The sequence below is a fragment of the Sapajus apella genome, unplaced genomic scaffold (assembly GCF_009761245.1).
Source record: "Sapajus apella isolate SASKATOON/1434 unplaced genomic scaffold, GSC_monkey_1.0 scaffold40, whole genome shotgun sequence".
NCBI lineage: Eukaryota > Metazoa > Chordata > Mammalia > Primates > Cebidae > Sapajus > Sapajus apella.
In genome coordinates, this window is record NW_022436980.1 from 9,103,286 (window position 1) to 9,118,324 (window position 15,039).

General features: G+C 41.1%; 1 protein-coding gene across 17 annotated transcripts in view; it reads right to left on the bottom strand.

The window, feature by feature from the left end:
- Nucleotides 1–5,386, bottom strand: part of PHLDB2 (pleckstrin homology like domain family B member 2) — a 252,429-nt gene extending 247,043 nt beyond the window's left edge. For 7 of the 17 annotated variants that reach the window (XM_032299126.1, XM_032299127.1, XM_032299128.1 and 4 more), the window contains exon 1: nucleotides 5,136–5,379. The gene's annotated coding sequence lies outside the window, so the exon portion shown is untranslated. Of the gene's footprint in view, nucleotides 1–5,135 lie in introns of all 17 variants that reach the window. The other 10 variants (XM_032299135.1, XM_032299132.1, XM_032299137.1 and 7 more) reach the window with 3 other exon arrangements.
- Nucleotides 5,387–15,039: the final 9,653 nt, after the last annotated feature.

Consider the following 15,039-nt stretch of genomic DNA (forward strand, 5'->3'; position numbering starts at 1 on the left):
TTGTGAAATCTAATGAGATCACCACAAAGTAGGCCCCATGGATGAAAGCCATCACTCCACAGAAATACACATGAGCTCCAGCCAAATGCACTATATACGGCTTATCTTGAGAAATGAATCCTTGAAAACATCAGCCCAGTGATGACAAAAAAGAATTCTGCCTAGTTAAGAGTTCTCTGCAGGAAGTATTTTTGATATTATTTTGGCTTTTGAAAAACAACAAAAAAGACTTTGTGGGGGTTACCTCAGTGCACAGTGAAATCGCACATTCGAACTCTTTGAATCCTGTCCTCCAAATACAGAGGTCTTATGTAAAAACAATCTCATTTTCATTTTACTTTCTGGGAACCCCTCCAAGGCATGGTGAACTGCCAGCATTTTGTGACCTTCAGTTCCTTTACTGCTGTCATGGGAAATTTGACCTTGGAACCGCAGAGAGGAGGGGAACAAGTTTTGGGTGGGTCAGGGGCAGAAGCTTCATTCACTCTGCTTGCTCGTTGCCTAAAACTATGGGCTCTCCTGCACCAAGATCCTTAGAACCTCAGAGGTCACAGAAATGTATGATGAGGATACACATTAACACCAAAGCAAAGATGCGGACAACAAGGCTGTCGCATGGGATGGAGACTCAGGCAGCCAGCCAGGGGCAATTCCCAGTGAAGCATTAGGGATAAGAAAACACTTGATCCCCTCCAGATGCATAGCTGATGAAGGGCTCCCTGACCTTTCAGAACATCTTAGGACTGAAATGGAATTCCTAGGGCATAAGGTTTCCTCCTGTAACTCTAGCTGGTTTCTGTAGGGTTGAAACTACAATAATGGATTCTCAGTTTGTAGAAGGACTTCCTTAGGTTCCATACCATTTGGCAACTGTTTGACTCATAAGACATCATCTGACTACAGGTTTAGAGAGGGCATGTGCATCTCAAGACACCATGGGTTCTTTAGCCCCTACTCATGTATACTGTTCTCTAGGCACACAACAGATTAGAGGACAGTGGTGGCTTATCCTTCTCCTAGCATGAACCCCTTTGATATCTTATTTTGCTCATGGGCACATGGGCTTGAAAGATTTTTTGCCTTTAAGGCAGATTTTATTAAGTAACAATTAGTGTCTTTATTTTCATTATGAAAATCTAGGTAGAATAACAGCATCACCATACTGACCTGATAGAATTCTAGCCCAAAGCAAAGCAAGCAATATTTGAGTGGGTCTCTGCAGCCTGAGAACAGGCTGTATAGTCATTTGGAATTTTTAATTTCTGAAAATTTAAATTGAAAGCTTTTAGGCCGCATTCCTACTGCTTGTAAGACTTAGGAATCCAGGGAACTGCATGAGTATTCGATATAAAAAAAGAAAAAAGAATTTGGAGTCCCAAGACCTAAGGGACTTAAGTTGAATGAGATTGAGAAGGTTATTCACCTGTGTTGAGTCTCAGGTTTCTTATCTGAAAGGATATCATCTGAACACAGTACTCATCTTACAGGGCTGTGGTGAAGATTATATAAAACTATTGACATACTGGACAGTTTTGAAAAATTTAGCTGATTTCAAAGACTGAAATTTTACAGGAGAAGTAAACTTGAAAAAAAAATCTTGGTATAATAAATGACAAATTTGTCTTGTACATCACATTAAAGTCAATCAAACAAACAAAACAATGTTTATAAACTAGGAGATAAGAACAGTTTTCCCTCTCAGCTTAAGGAATCAAAGCACTGACTCTTGGGCAATTGCTGTTGTGTGTGTGCATGTGTGTACATGGGTTTTGTGGTTCCTTTTCTAGAGGAGAGGAAAACCACTGTCATATTGAGGATTATGCTTAAACTTAAGAACATCAACAACATCTGGTGTGAGTGGGAAGGGGGAATAAATATATACTCTGAGGATCCGATCAAATAATTTAGAAAGAACTTTTTACCCTTTTACACTTAGAATGTGAACACTGTAGACACTGTTGGGTCTGTTTCCCAGAACAGAATGCTGAAGAACATCGGATTTGGAGTCAGATCCCAACTCAAATTTCACCTCATCTTACTAGCTCTGTGACTTGGGCAAGTTGCATAGGTTTGTTATGAAAATTAAATGAAAAAAAGTGTAGATAAAAGGCAGCAGTTCATGTTTTGGTCATAATAAGTACTTGATACAGGTGAAATGTGATGAGTCTTTGTGTTTTAGCTTCAACTTTCTTTCTCTTAGTGTTTTAGTTAATGAAAACGATGGCATGTGGGTACAGTTCATGCAGGGTCAGTTGATTAGTAAAGGATGCTGGTGGACATGGTGATGCGATTGTCCCTGTTTGTAATGCCTTTGCTGTCACACACTTGAGAGACGTGTGAGGCAAGTCAGTATAAACCCTTTGTTCAAAGACGTTTAGTCATCCATGTTTCACGATGGCATTTCTTTATCTTGATCTTGTAAATGCTCAGGAATTGTGGCTGCTTTGGAATTTATGACAGACAGCTAATGGAATCTTTAGGACATACATGAACAGTAGTGAAACTAGGGGTGGAGGTGGATGAGGGCTTCGTACATTACTCATTCACTGCTCAAATGACACCAGCAAGCCATTTAGACTCCAACCTGACATGGATCTCTTTGGGTTGCTGATGGTGAGATCCTTGATAGGTGTGACTGTTGATGGTTTCTCTGGCTTTAAGCCTCTTTGTGCCCAAGTCTCTTAGATTTAAATGAGTGGATACTAGGTGAGATGAGATAGTAAGTAAATCCTTGAGTTCCTCGAGAAAGATTGGGATAGGGTCATTTCTTCTCTGGAAATAGTTCAGAGGCTGTACTTTAGTTGGGGCTCATGGATTTGAGTCTACAGTATAAAAAGGGGCAAAGTCCTAGCCTGAGGATTAGCTGGGTTATTTAGAAAATATACAGGACAGAGAAGACTCCAGTTACTGCCACGACTAAAAATACTTCCTTTTGCTCCTGCCTGTTTCATCCTTTTCAGAAGTCCAATACTGGCCCTTTGGTTGTAGCAGCTCAGGAATAGCACATCAAGAGCCAGTGGAGAACCTCTGACTGGATTAGTCAGCCTTGCTTACCTTGGTGACTCCCCCTCCCCAATTTATGCTTATCCATATGATCAACTCCATGACCTTATGGGAAAAGCATTGGGTTGGGAACAAGGCAGATCTGAGTAGGATCCTGGCTCAGACTACTTGCACAATTTTGGGCAAATTAATTGACTTCTATATTCTAACTAGCTAACATTAAAAAAAAATGACAATGCCTATTCTAATGTAGTCAATCTGAAGAATAGTCTCCCTCTACTTACGATACAATATTCAGGACACGAAAAGAAAAAGCTGGATATACCCTTAGGGGCTTCTAGCATGTTTTAGGCCCTGAGCCAGAAGCTACAAAAAAAAAGGACAGGTCAGACCTGTGTGTCTGCCCCTAAGGCAGCCTTCAGTAATGTGGGGAAATATGGCCAATGCATTTAAAAATTAAAAAAATTTTTTTGTAGGGACAGAGTCTCACTTTGTTGCTCAGGCTGATCTTGAACTCCTGGCTTGAAGCATCCTCTGCCTTGGACTTCCAAAGTGCTGGGATTATAGGCATGAGTCACCATGCCTGACCTAGCCAATGCATTTGATCACCCCAAGATCGTTTTTCCTCTTCAAAACCACCTCCCTCACTTGCGTTATCTACAGACATACTCTGGACACCAGCCCGATTCACACTTAATATTTTTCAGGACTTAGTGTCTTCACAGAAATGCATCAGTTTTCCATGATTCTCCACAACATTCTTGGGAGGTAGCCACAGACTTACCCAAAATCACACATGGATTTGTGTCTACAATGGCGTCAACTCTTGCATCTAGTTAACTGCCTCAGACACTAAATATTCAGCCACAAACCTTACCTGAGGGGAGGCACACCAGCTCCACAAATGATTGACAAAAGCAATGTCAAACGTTACCCTGTCCTACATGACCTAACTCCTTCCCTAAAGGGAGTTCAGGAAAATAGGGCCTCTGCATCACCAGGCTTCTAACTAATGACCACAGGAGCCAGGAACCACTGCACGGGCCTGGAAGTTGTATGTGGTGACAATGTGACGACATTTCTGCCATTAGAGGAGTTATGTTCAGGCCTAAAGAAGAGTGAATCACATTCAATAAAAATAACATATTTCTAGAATATATAGACTTGAAGGGGAAACTTTTCATGTTTTCTTTGGTGATTACTTTATAATGTGATTCTCCCTCAAGAATCACTTAACTTGTTTCAAAGTTATCATCTCCTTCTTCCCCATACAGACCCCCAGTGGTGAGGGAAGTTCCCCGCAAAACCACTAGCTCTGTTCCTAAACTGGCATCGGTATCAGGTTTGCGTTTTAGTTTTGCTCACGTTTGCGGGGGAACCTTGGGGTATTTACTCTTCTGAATCTGGACTCTAACCTCAGAGCAGCATTTCTTCTATGTTGCCCATGTCTTTTCTACAGAGGGACTCAGGCCAGCAAAGGCTTTGGTGGTCCTCCATTCAGGCTAAGAAACAGCCTAGCCTCAGTAAATGATTGACCTAGCTGCCGATGTGATAAGCTTAGGTAAATAGGCTTGATTCTGCTCCAGTAATTTCAGTATTTTTAACTCTCTGGGTTCCAAAGCAGAAAAATATAGGTGATTTCCTGGGACAGCCCATCATATGAGGTTGACAGCCCTGTGAATGAACGGTGTATTTCTCAGACTATATTATTCTGTACCATGTACTACAATATACATACATACACTGTCCTCTCTCCTATGTCTTGAAAATGGAAAAAAATTATGAAAGCAAAATTCTGGAACAGAACCATGCTTCTGGAGCTACCACTAATGAAATAATTTTAATAAATCACACATATAGTTTGTTATAATGAAAGATTTTTTAGAAACCTTCCAAGTTTCTGAAATATGTATGGGAGCAACAACAATTTTCAGAAGAGATAGAAGACAGAAGGAAAATACAGCTTGCTTTCCAGAACAGGCTGATGGACAAATGACTGAATTCAGACACAGACCCAGGTCTACCACATTTCCTTCAGCAGACCATTCTCAGAGGCACTCTGGTGACAAGGCTGTGTACAGGGCTCGCTTTGTGATCACGAGAGAAGGGCCATGACCCCAGAGATCACCTACCTTGTCTGCCGCTTTTCAGTCCCGACTTTTCCCTCAGCTTCTTTACTGACTCAGCGGGGATGTCCCACGACTGTTCCAGCCCTTGCTGAAGAGGGTGGGATGTTGAGAAGATGCATTAACACAGGCTTCTCCTTTTCCCCAAGCCTGAAGGTGAGGTGTTCCTTTCCCCTTCCTCTCCTGCTCTCTCTGGCCTCTGCAGACAGTGGTCACAGGCAGCAACTTGCTTGCAGCCAGGTATGTTGACAGATGTGAAGGAGGGAGTCTGCCCCGGCCTCGGCCGTCTGGTCTAGCCAATCATTACACACCAAGACATGCTCCAAGTCCTGTTTAAATCCAACCAGAGCTGCGTGGCAAAATCAGATGGCCACAAATAAAATAAAATAAAATCCCTTGTAAGTGCATCTGGGAAGTGGACAAGAGGCTCTGAGAACAGTTTATAGAGAATACAAAATTTTTATTCCTTTAGATTATAGCAATCTCAGAGGGAAATCTGGAGGTCGCTTTATCAAATCTCCCATTTAATAATGAACTTTCTTCTACTAAATTCTTGTATGGTGAGAATCATCTGACAGGTTTTTGAATAAATATGGCTACCATTCATTGAAAGAGTGTTCTATGTTATGCATTTCATGACTTTTACCACAAATCCTCATGGTAATGTTGAGATTTTATTCCTATTTTATGGATGAGGGAACAAGGGCTTGTAATATTGGGGTTCGGGGTTCAGGCGGCCCTCAGCTCTGAGAGGACGTTTCTCCAGGTTCTTGGTCTCCTGCCCTCTCAAAAATGAGAGAGGGGACCACAGCGCAGTGGGCAGTAAATGTCAGACTCAAAAGTGTTTGTAGAAAGTGATTTATTTAGAGAGAGAAAGAAACGAGAAGGAGAGAGAAAGAAACAGCTAACTCTCACACTGAGTGAGAGAATCCAGAAAGATGGAATCCAGGAGAGGACAGCAGCTTCCATCCTGAGTGGAAGGGAACAGAGAGAGATGGAGTTTAGGAGGGGAAGACAGGCTTCCATGAGAGAGTGTGGAAGGGGACTCCAGAGGGGAAATCCAGGAGAGAGAAGGATGGCTTCCATGAAGGGAGTGTTCGTGGAAGGGGACCCAAACATGAAGTCTGAAGGGGTGTGGAGGAAGGGGACTTTTAACCTGGGAGGAACCCTAACCTTCTCTAAGGCCCCGAGCCAATGAAAGGAGTTCCTTAGGACTTCCGCTGGTGTGATTGACTCTTAGTTTCTCCCCATGCCTGCGAAATGTAAACATAAATCATTAAATCTCCCAGATGGAGAGAGATGGGAGGGGCGCATGGTGCTAGGAAGTTCTTGCTCTTATAACTACATCCCCTTGTGGACCCGGAAAGAGATCACATTCCTTCAGGCTCAAAGGAGTAATGGACATGCAACTAGTAGGTGCTGAAGCCAAGATTTGAATCCAGATCTGCTCTAAGACCGGCATGAGCATGAATAAACCTTCCCATGATATGTTCTGTGGTAGATTGAATTATAGACCCCACAAAATGTCCACATCCGTATCTCCAGAACCTATGAATATGTTATGTTACATGGTAACATAACATAGTTTGCAGACATAGTCAAGTTAAGGATCTTCAGTTGGGAGATTATCCTGGCTTATACAGGTGGGCCCAATGTAATCACAGGGGTCCTTATGAAAGATCAGAATCAGAGAAAGAGGTGTGATGACAGGAGCAGGGTCAGTGATTGCTATGCTGCTGGCTTTAAAGGTGGAGGAAGGGGCCACAAGCCAAGGAATGCAGGCTGCTTCCAGAAGCTGAAAAGGCAAGGAAGTAGATTCTTCTCTAGGGCCTCCAAGAAGGAGCATGGCCCCACTGACCATTTTAGACTTCTTACTCTAGACCTGCAAGGTAATGCATTTGTACTGCTGTAAGCTACCAAGTTTCTGGTAACTTTTTATAGGAACTATAGGGAATAAGTACACATTCCCTCGGAAATACTCTTTATGATGGTGAGCTCACTATCTCACTTAGCTTCCTATTCTACAAAGGAATACTCTTTATCAAGCTAAGCTCGACCTTCTTGAAATGGTCATTCATTGGTCCTTCATTGGCACTCAGGGAGGCAGCTGGGAATGATGGCAAACAGCCCTGGGAAGGGAATCAGAATCTGGATTCTAGTCCCAGGTCTGCCTTAGCCAGTCACTTCTCTCCGGCTTTCAGTTTTCTCTTCTATAACGTTAATGCCTCGCACAAATGTTCTAGATCTAAAGCCATAAGATTCTAAACTCAAGTCATGTAACAATTTAAAACTACTTGAAGATATCCCTGTTACCTTGCTCCCAATGCTTCCTGTTCCAACTACCCTAGTTGTCCATGTGACAGGACTTCTGGATCCTTCCCTTTCCAAGTTACTCTTCTCTAAGAAGGCTCCAATTTACCCATTTCCCTCTGAAATGTGGCGTCCAAGTCTGCACATAGTGCCCCTGCCATTTCCGGTCTGCCGGTGTGCCTGGTTCTGCTGGCTCCCCTGACCACGCTGTCTTGCTGGGTCCCATCTGACTATACCTTAGGATCCTTTGAACTTGGCTTAGTCTGTTCTTTTCATGTTGTTGGATTTGACCTTACCTCTTGAAACAGAGCACCTATAGTGAACAATTGTACAAGAATCTTAATTTAGATTTTTTTTAATAGGAAGGACCGAGACTTTCTAGTGCTAGCCTAAATTAGTCTTTCTTGCTTAACAACATTTAAATGATAATGCATTCTCATAGGTGCTTGAAAGGCAGTGGCTTATAACATTTTAAGATCATAAATTCTTTGAGAATTTTTGCAAGTTATGGGTCCTTTACCAGAAAAAGAGTGCACACACATCTAAGATTGTGTGTGTCATTTTCGGGAGTTCTAGCCCCCCTGAAGTAGTCCACTGGCCCCTCTGATGTGTGGTATGTTAGTTCTATACTCACAAGTTGTTGGTAGGGGAAGCTTTTGCAAAAGGCAGCCTAATGTTTTCTTCCAGATCTCCTTATATTTCATGGAGGTCCCAGAAACACCTCCTGCAACTGGATTGTGCAAATGCCCAGTGAGGATCAAGGTAGGAAAGTCTGCGGGCTAAAAAGCTCTCAGTTCTCAGGTTAAACAAAAAACAGCATTCAGTGGCTGCCTTTAACAAGAACATTGCTTCTTATAGCCTTTCTCTACAGGATCAATCCTATTCTTTAGATGCTTAGCTCCTTAGATTAAAGTCATCTGCCTGCCGAAGGCTTCTCTCAATCGCCTGATGCTACTGGACAGAGGCTGACACTGCTGTGGCCTCCTCCCACCCATGCTGTCCAAAAACACTGGCCAGCTGTGAAAACACCCTGGTCTGACTAGTGCTTTGTCTCACTGGCACTTGTCCAGGCCATCCTGGGTGAGGTTTGAGGCACGTTGGCTTTGGCCACACTGTCCCTCCCTTGCAACCTCCCACCCTCTCTGAGAATGAAAGGTTTGAAGTCTTAAAAATAATAACACTCCTTTGGCCATACTGAGCAGATTTGCAGAGGGGTAAACACAATAACTTCTTGCTGATCAGGAAGAATTCCTTTGGAAAAAAACACAACAAAAATCCAGGACATTCAGGCAACCTGATCTCGAGTATTAACAGAGAAGGAATCAGTTTCAAAATTGAAGAAATGGAGTTTGCTCTGCGTTTCTTGTTTGCCAAGCTCAGCCATAGGTAGGACTCAGTGACTCCATGACCCTTCTTTCCCTAGTTTAAACTCTGTACCGGACAACATAGAGATTATCTGAGCATGGGCTTCCACAGGAAACATGAAGGAAGTTCCCTTATGAAAAGCAGAGATAATTTTCTGTTTCAAATAGCAGTTTCTTTATGTAGTTAGTTAGTAAGTAATATTTAGAAAGAGCAAGTCAAACCCAATTCTAGGCAAAAATGAGTGGTAGAATCACTGTATTTCTTTTTCAACCTGGAAAGGATCATAAACTTGGGTCATTCTCATAGCTCTTCACAGTGGGGTCTTTGAAAAACTTAGATAAATTTACTTTGAAAGGGGACTTTATATCGCTATTGAAAACCTAGGACTACCTGCTACAAAGAGAAGGTAACCACAACATAAACACAATACAAACAAAATGAGATTAAATGTTAGCTAGATACTATTGCTTTTTGGTTTTGGTTGATAGCAAAGGACAGAGAGGTTTCATTACTAAACTGAGACTTCCCTCTTGACTATTCAGAACTGATTAAGTGACTAATGATATTAATGCCACTTAAGGACATGGCCATCTTCCACCTCACATCATCTGGCATACCACCTCTGGCATAAATGGTACTCTCTGAGTAATGCATTTCTGATTTAATAATTCTCCAACTGGTTATATACCAAAATACATATTTCTAAGTATTCCTCCTGGGATATGCCCTAAGATACAAAGAATCATAATCTTCAGGGATCAGGTCCAGAAATATATATTAATGTGAGTACCTCCAGATTAGGAAGCTTCCAGAGGTGTAAACCACCAACAGCCAAAGCCCAGGACTTTGTCTCTAGTGCCTTCCTCACACCCTGTTCTTCTCTTTGCCCCAACAACCATCGCCCTCTAACCTACACAGACACACAGACACACAGACACACAGACACACACACACACACACACACACACACAGAGAGAGAGAGAGAGAGAGAGAGAGAGACAGAGAGAAATGAATGACCAAGTCTAATCACTCAGCACCGTCCAGCTGCCTTGACCTTCCACTGCAAAGCCCCAAGAATTTGCCACACAAAGAGCTTTCACATTTTCTTTCACTGTCCAAATTTATATTGACTTACTTTTCATTAGTTAGTTCCTGCTAAATCATCTACCAATCAACCCAAAGGTTAGCAATCATGTTGAAGGGATTGTGTTGGGTGCCATTTGAAGGAGGGTGCAAAATCCCTGCCCTTATTACTAAGACTAATAGCTATTATTGAGTATTTCCTGTGTCATGCTATGTGCTAAAATGCTTTCTATGCATTTTCTTATTTTGTCTTAATATCCTTCATGGTAGATATTTTTAGCCATATTTTCTATATAAGTAGAGATGTTAATTTGCCTAAGGTTACTCAGCCAGGATATGGAGTTGGGAGAGGAACTCAGGTCTGTGCACTTCTGAAATGCCTACACTTTTGTGCTAAATAGAAGTTTATAACCTTGTTGTAATATGATACATTACTATGATTAGATATAAAGAGTTCATACATAATGTGAGCACTCCATTGTTAGAGAGGCAATGTCTCAACCCAAGTATATGTTCAGAAATTGAGGCAGACCAGTGGTATCTTTGTAGTTGCACCATACAGGTTATAAATAAGCTTTGCTTATGTTTGGACCCAGCTCTATATCATGCAATTTATTATTAGAAACTGAACAGGAATATGATTATGTTATTAAATTGCTACAGTAACTTCAACACTTATAATTATTCTTAATTACCTGTTTTAACCTTTGACTATAAGAAATTAACGGTTAGAATTAATTTGATCTCTGCTAAATTCATACCAAAAAACCTTACCTCAATCCATTATTTTTGTCACGTATAGGGGAAACACAGAATCCACTAAAATTAAGTGGGCTTGGATTTTCTATTAAAAAGAATTAGAAATGAGGAAGACACTGGAATCTTCATTGCAGTGGAAATGTAGTTCCACCCTTATTTAATCTTTGTATGCACAAGTACATTACCTCTGCATTGTTTTATTTCTGGGCATTTTAGCAATCACTCAGATTAATGTGGGTAGAGATGGTGGTCAGGTGAGTGTGGATGTCAGTGTGGATGTCAATAAGAGCAGGTCTGAGCTTAGGGGAAATAACTGAAGTGCTAAGGATGACGCTTGGAAAAGCATGGGGTCAAGGGTGTGTGCATATTTCACACATTGCTCAATCTTGAGGACTGCAAGCACGTTTAGTTAATCCAAATATATGTTAGACATGCCGAGAGGGTTTTTGTCTAATATTACATAACAAGATATTTTATTGACACTGAGTTTATAACTCTTTAAAACAAAATTAGAAGTGGACAAATAACAAAATGTTCATCCAAACAAAGGAAACGTGCCTGCCAAAATTGTATATTTATTACTAGGTTTAAGCCTATTTAGGTAGTTCAAATCAAATACAAGAGAACACATCATGTCATCATATCTATTTTTTTTTCACTGTTCAAATGAGGTATTCTGGCTTTACAATGTTGTAAGTTGAAGTAAGCAGTTTAATGAAGGTTACAAGAAAGAAGATGAGAGATATACGTGAACAATTATTTCCTAGGGGTAAAAAGCCAAGTGAAAGGTATATGAATAAGATAATTAAGCCACAGAATACATTATAGAGTATCAAGCAGCATATATGCAAAATTTTAAATCTAACTTTAAAATTGGTATACTTTATTATTATTTTACTAAGCAAACAACATGCACCATAGTGTAAAACAAGCAATACAAGACAAAATATCATATCTATTAGAGCATTTATCAGGTTCACGTATCATCTGAATTGACCAAGACTTATTTTCACCATGACAATTTCTGTATTTTTCTAATTGCTAATCAGTAAGGCTAAGTAGTACAGTTGGCATATACACACAAATAATGCATACACAATCTGTATTGAATACGTATTATCTTGGAATATAAATTACTAAGTAATTAATAGCAGCAAGGTACCACTATTTCTAGAATGTTCTAAGACTTATCATATTGAGACTATAGATTCATGACTGAAGTGTTATTAGTGCTATAAACTAATAACAAATGTAAAATTGCAAATGTACAGAGCTACCAAAGGCTCATTTGACTTTTCAAAGTGCTGTGCTTCTTGTTGGGCTTAACATTTGTGAGCAAGCTCCTGCTATTTGAATTAGGTATTGGTCCCAAGTTTTGGGCTCTAATTTTGGGATGTAGGTTGAGGGGTAGAATATGCATTTGAAAAGGGTAAGAAGCAATAACCACTGTGACAACAGCGTATTGGACATCACTGAACACATGTGCCTTTCACTGTAAGCTTTGCCAGCTCCTGTGGTTAACCATAGTCAGCAGATGATGGAATGGCTAGGAGACAAAGGGAGAAAGAGTGCTCTGTGAAGGAGACGAGAAGGAATGACACTATTGATAGGCTTGCTTCAACAAACTGTGAGCCTGAATTCCCCCCAAATATAAGGGGAATATTTATCTAAACTATTTGGCTTAGAAATGAGTTGGAAAAATCCTAAGAAATTGTGTTGAAGAACAGAATAGAACACTACATCCACTGCAGGGTAGAAAGAGTTTTCTTGAATTATTTGTACAGTGTTTAAGACTGTGATATTTTGGGAAAATCAATCCCAGTTTGTAGTGTATTCTTCCAGGTTAGGGCCTGTTCAGGGTTACAGTTCTGCTAGTGTCCCTGCTTCTAGAAGGAAGTAGGGAATCCAGAAGCTGTGGAGATAATGCGTCCCTTGGGGTAGTAACGAGCTGTGTGGTATCATTTGAAACTAAGGGTAAAGTTTCTAGCTAAATGACGTACCACTCAAACAGCTCACTTCTGTGTGTTCCAAGGCGGCGGTTGTGAGTGACAAAGCTATGGTGCTAAACACCAGGCAGCAGCCTGAGGCGGAGGGCCAGGATGTCCTGGAACATCAGTGGAACTCAGAAGACAACCCTGTGCTATGCTGGGCAAAACAAACTTCCTGTCAGTTTGGATGTCTGACGCTGCCATTTCTATTCATTTCCTCTTGGCACGGCAAGCCTACTTAACGTGTACTGGGAAAACCCACCTCTCAAGGGCCCACATACATGTTGGCAGATTTCTTTGAGCTCTACATATTTCATTATATGGATCATCAAAGGTGCCACTCCTAGGTAAGTCTGTCATCTGCATCACAGTGTTAGGAAATAAGCCCAAGCAGCTTCTCTCCACAAGCCACAGAGGGAAGAATACCACATCCGCACGCCCCCTGAGTAGAAGGCATTTAATCTAATCATTAGGGATCTTATGTTTTGGGGAGCTAGTCAACCAAGATTTGCAAACCGCACTCAAGTAGCAGACAGCATCTTTATTAAAGATGAGAGAACCAAGAAAGAGGTAGCATAGGGTCACTTGCTCAGGTAACAGAGCAGGGTCTCATGGCTGTGCCCCATTCGTTAGCCCACTCTGTTTCTTAGAATCTAACAGTAAAAATTTGAAATTAGCTAACAAGGAACACCACACAAACTTCAACTGTGGCATGAACTAAATCGGTAAGATGAACTGGTTTCATGCAGCCCTTTTACTTCCCAGGAAGAAGTAGTTTCATTTCCATCTGAATTTCTTCTGTTGCTTCACCTTTAGCTTTGTGCTAAGCCTGCTGGCTGGAAGGTAATAATGTCTCATTGGGAAGCACTTTCTCATGGCAAGATTCTGAAAACCAGAGCTAGAAAATCCTGACATGCCGTCAAACTCCATTTAGTTTCAGAATACTCCCCTACATTGTCTTCTTGAGAAGAAACATAATTTTTTTGGATGAATATGAAGTCATGTAAAAAGAACTAGGATTCTTAAGATGGGTCGTTACCTGGGCTCAGATCTTGTGCTTTTCTTTGAGTTTATAATCAAATCCTGGAACTGTGGCTTAAATGCTCTCAGTAATTCAGGGTTTAGATTCAGTGCTAAGGAAAATGACTAAACGTAATTACTATTGAGTTTAATACAGCAAATATAAAAACTTTTTTGTTTGGCATGACCCTCTTGGAGATCTGCCGCTAATTTAAAATGTAATCTTCAATAACTTCTCCTTCCCTTCCATTAAGTCCATCCTAACCTCTCTCTCCAATCCTTCTGTACCCATGAAATCATAGTGTTATCTGTAAAAGGTTCAAAGTTCAAGCCTTTAAACACTACCCTAACCTAACTAAACCCCTTGATGGCCCCCTTTGCCACGAAGCCATGGAAATGTGGTTGGGTGGGAAATGGTCCAGGAGCTCATGAATAACTCAGTTATATTTCAGAATAAATATGACCTCAAACTCTGTGAAACCGAAGTCCTCTTTGGCTCAATCAAGTAGCTTCTTAGCTGATCTTGAAGTTAGTTCTAAGCAAGCATGAGAGCTGAGAATAAGTGATGTGGTTGGGTCACTATTTTATTGTTGGTAGTTGTAGAATGAGTCATGAACCTAAAATCTATTTCCCTCTGTCCCACGTGCCTGAGTTCTCCTGTCTGTTCTCATGGTCAAGGAGAAGGCACACATCCTTTACAAAATGTTAAACAACTTTTTCCTGAGGCAGAGGTTCTGCCAATGCAAGGGTGTTTATCAAGGGAAAATTGTAAATAATCCTTCTATCTCCCAGAACTCTTGTGCAGACTATCAAATTGCAAGCAAGGCTGGCAGCTCCAAGCAGCGTGAAGGAGCGAGCACCTGCATGCACCACACAGAGCAGGACTCCGTGCATGCAACCTTGGTACAGTTTTCTGGGCTTTGGTGTCATGCTTGATGACATTTATCACGCAAACACTGAGGTGCCCTTAAATGTTACAACCCAAGTGAAGTGCAACCATACATTTAAGAACTAAAGGACAAAATCATGTAAACATTTCATGGAACAGTCAGCAGCCCTAGAGTGTTACTGGCATCCTGTGTAGATGCTTCTAGAAACACCTGGCCTCCTAGCACCAAACACCTGGACAAAGCTGAGGCTCAAATAAAACAGAGAACAGTAATTCTCCTCTTGCCTCCTTCTCTCTTTGCCAAGTAACAAAGGGTAAAAAGTGGGGAAATGATCTAGCCCCTAGCAATTGATGCAGAATTAAAAACAAAAGCAAAATGAAATGCCAACAACCAAAATAAAACCCTGAGGGTGGACCAGGGATTTCAGAGCTTGTCATTCGGGTTTAGCATCAGAATTGAAGGAAAATTTAGAAGGCGACGAAACACACTTTCTTA